This window comes from Mandrillus leucophaeus, unplaced genomic scaffold, assembly GCF_000951045.1.
Source record: "Mandrillus leucophaeus isolate KB7577 unplaced genomic scaffold, Mleu.le_1.0 Scaffold89, whole genome shotgun sequence".
NCBI lineage: Eukaryota > Metazoa > Chordata > Mammalia > Primates > Cercopithecidae > Mandrillus > Mandrillus leucophaeus.
The window spans coordinates 1082781-1087018 of NW_012109696.1; positions in this window are offsets into that span (position 1 = coordinate 1082781).

Consider the following 4238-nt stretch of genomic DNA (forward strand, 5'->3'; position numbering starts at 1 on the left):
GGTGTGAGCCTGGCACTCTCGCGGGGGTCTCAGGCACGGGACCCTCCTGCCCGGATCTCGGGTAGCCGCGGCCCCCAGCCCAAGCTTCAGACCCCATTTAACCCCGTTAGCGCGATCTGGGGAAGGGTGGGAGGCAGCCTATAGATGCCTTCGGGTCGGAAGGAGCCTGGGGTTTCCGCACAGCTCGGGGCCGGCGGAGGCCACTTTCTTAAGGACCGATCCAAGAATCGGGGCCGGGGAGTTGGGGGACCGGGGAGTGTGATGTCCGGAGCGTGCCCGCCGCGATCCCCGAAGAGAAGCACCCTGAGTCACGACTTTGTTTCTCCGGTTCACCCCTCCTCGCCGACCCTGCTCCCCTTCCGCCCGCACCGCCGAAGGCCTCCGCATTCCCAAGAGGGGTCCCGGGAGGAAGGGCCCGCGGAGCGCTGCCTGCGCACGGGATCAGTCCACCTTCCACTGGGATGCTGGCATCCCCGCCGCCCTTCCCTTCTTGAACCCATTAAACTCTCTCTCCCTCTGGCGACATTTCAAGCAAAAACCGAGTTTAGATCCCCAGGAACTGGAGGACTGGGAACCCCGAAGCTTCCACGTTTGCAGGAAGATCCTGCTCTGCACTGTGTGGTGTGTGTGTGCGAGTGTGGTGTGTGTGCTTGTCGTGTGGGGTGTGTGTAAGTGTGGGGTGTGTGTAAGTGTGGGGTGTGTGTAAGTGTGGTGTGTGTGTATGTGTAGTATGCATGAGTGTTGTGTGATGTGTGTGAGTGGTGTGTGGGGGTGTGTGTGGTGTGTGTGAGGGTGGTGTGTGAGAGTAGTGTGTGGTGTATGTGCGAGTGTGTTGTGTGTAATTGTGGTGTATAGTGTGTGTGGTGTGTGTGGTCATGTGAGCATGGTGTGTGGTATGTGTGAATGGTGTGTGGTGTCTGAGTGTGGTGTGTGGTGTGTGTGGTATTTGCATGGTGTGTGTGAGCATGGTGTATGAGTGTATCGTGTGTGAATGTTTCATATGTGTGTGATGTGTGTGGGGTGTGTGAGCATGGTATATGAGTATGTGGTGTGTGTGTGGTGTGTGTGTGTGCATGTGTGTGCTTGTGTGTGGTGTCCGTGTGATATGTGTGTGTGGTGCATGTGACTGTGATGTGTGTGGTGTGTGAGTGTGGTGTGAGTGTGTAATATGTGTGTGGTGTGTGTGTGGGATGTGTGTGTGGTGTGCGTGTGTGTTGTGTGTAGTGAGAGTGTGTGGTGTGTGTAGTGTGTGTGTGTAGTGTGTGTGTGTTGTGTGTGTGTGTTGTGTGTAGTGTGTGTGGTGTGTGGTGTGTGTGTGTGATGTGTGTGGTGTGTGTGTGTGTGGTGTGTGTGTGGTGTGTGTGTGATGTGTGTGTGATGTGTGTGGTGTGTGTGGTGTGTGTGTGATGTGTGTGGTGTGTGTGGTGTATGTATGTGGTGTGTGTGTGGGATGTGTGTGTGGTGTGTGTGTGGGATATGTAGTGTGTGCGGTGTGTGTGAGAGGTATGTGGTGTGTGTGTGGGATGTGTGTGTGGTGTGTGTGTGTGGTATGTGTAGTGTGTGTGGTGTGTGTAACTGTATGGTGTGTGTGAGGTGTGTGTGGTGTGTGTGGGATGTGTGTGTGTTGTGTGAGTGTGTGGTGTATGTAGTGTGTGTGAGTGTGTGGTGTGTGTTGTGTGAGTGTGTGGTGTGTGTAGTGTGTGTGAGTGGTGTGTGTGAGTGTGTGTGTGGTGTGTGTGTGCGGCTGAGCTGCCCAGTGGTGAGGCTACAGTGATGGTGAAGTACGGAAGAGATGACCCTGGAAGCTTACAGGGTTTAGGATTGTAAACCTCGCTGCTGCTGCTGGTTTGACTTTGAACTTGAGGAGCCTCCCAGTTCTCCAGGAAAGCCTTTCATTCTGGGCGCCGTCATGGTGACTTCTTGTTGTTAACTTCTTTCAACATTTTTACCTTTTGTAAATTATTAGAAATTTTCACTGAAAAATAATTCTTCTGGCCACTGTGGAGACAGTTTCAGGCCTGAAGGATCTGGGGTGGGGCGATTTGGGGTTGTCTGCAGTTGACAGCGTGAGCTAAAAGAGCAGGGGTGCCTGCACACCTGGGTCCCCGACAGGCGACTGGCAGACGTGTGCGTCTGTGGAGGCCTGGGGGCCTGTGCTTTCAGGTGGGTGCCGTGGCCGTGGGAATCGCAGCTGCGACGGGAGGGCCTATTTGCCCTGGTTTTATGGTTGGTTTTGTTTTGTTTTGCTTTGTTTTGAGACCCTGCTCTATCCAGCCCTGTTTTTGTTTGTTTGTTTGTGTGTGTGTGTTTTTGTTTGTTTTATTTATTTATTTTTGAGATAAGGCGAGAAGGAGGATGACAGTGTCTCTCTGTAAAGTTTTGTGAGCTCATCTGACATGAGGGACGGGGCAGGACGCCAGGCGCTACATGTTTTATTTAACTTCCACAGAGGCCCTCTCAGGTTTCATCTGACCCCCTTCATTGGTGTATCAGAGTCTCAGGGAGGCCCAGCCACTTCCCTAGCTCAGCCACGTGCTGGGAGGCCCAGCTGGGGTCCACACCCAGCGGGGACCCCCTGCGCCAGCTCCGTGCTTCTCTACCTGATGCCCCACGCCGGCTGCATTGCTGGGTCTCAGATGCAGGTGCGGTCTCCGTCCTGCCCCAGGAGGTGAGAAAGCGTCTCCTGGGCGTGATTGTACGGAAACCCGCTGACCTGGGCCGAGGCTTCAGCAACTCTTTGTAGCAGTGACAGCAATAGATCCCACTTAAAGCAGAGACGTCATCAGATGTGGTTTGGGAATGGTTTAGCTGAAATTGCGGGTGGCTCTATGTGAGGCCTCTGTTTCTAGATGGAGTTATTGCTAGGGAGATCAAATACCTTACCGTCTGGTTGTAGATATTTTTTTGAAAGTGGAAGGATCACAAGTAATACCGATGCTGGGTCTGGGATCGCGCCTGTAATCCTAGCACTTTGGGAGGCCAAGGTGGACAGATGGCTTGAAGTCAGGAGTTTGAGACCAGCCTGGCCAACATGGTGAAACCCCATCTCTACCAAAAATTACAAAAATTACCCAAGTGTGGCGGTACATACCTGTAATCCCAGCTACTTGGGGGGCTGAGACAGGAGAATCACTTGAACCCAGGAGGTGGAGGCTGCAGTGAGCTGAGATTGGGCCACTGCACTCCAGCCTGGGTGACAGAGCAAGATCTTGTCTCAAAAAAAAGAGAGAAACTTTTGCTGAGACAAGAGGACAAGCCAGAACAGAGTAGCATGGAGATGGTCATCACCTCCCTTGTTCCTGTCCCTCACACTTAGGGCACCTTGGATCAACTCTTAAAAAGGCCGAAGCCAAACGTTAAAGATTGGAAACAACCTAAATTTACAAAAGAGGGGAAGTGTTAAGTAAATCACACTGAATCAACTTAGAATATATTTTGCAGCAAGAACGTTATAGTTATCAAGATTATATCGCAAAATGGAAATATTCATGATCTACATAATAATTTGAAGTGAGAAAGTAGAGTGTAAAATTATATCCACACGGCAGCTACAACTACATAGAACTATGCACAGAAAAAAAGACTAGAAGGAGAAATTTTGAATGGTGTTATCACTATTATCTCATTAGTACAGGTAGAACATCTCAGTTTAGTCCTTCCTCAGTTCTCCAGCCCATGGATCCAAACATTTCCTTCAGTGGCAGGATGGTCAGGTCAGGGGTGGGCAGAAGGGCCTGTGTGGTTTGTAAACCCCCCTCCTTCTCCCATCCCAGAAGATTCTAGAAAATTCTGCTTTACCCCGGCATGAACGGATATTTACCTAGCCCAGCAGTGTGTAGAGCTTACATTGTATTGTAGTTATTCCATTTTGATTTTCAAATATTCTAAAATGGAATATATACCAGTAAAAATGAAAAAAAAAAATTGTTACCGAATGTTGTCATTTTATTGAAGATTAGACTTATAATATTGAGACAGTTGAATTAAGTGTATTTATCATAGTTAAATAAAATAATTTCTAAGGACAACTTAGAAATTGTGGGTATCTAGCTCCTGCTATGTTCTGGAGTATTGAGGGGTGGGGAAGGGGAATGGTTAGGGAATCTGCAGACAGCTTACACCAGTCTAGCATGAAGGGAAGAAAGGAAGGGAGAGAGGGATGCTGGTCATCACAAGAGGCCCATCATCGGGGAATGGGTCCTATCTGCCAATGACTCCTCCATGAGCATTCACCCAGT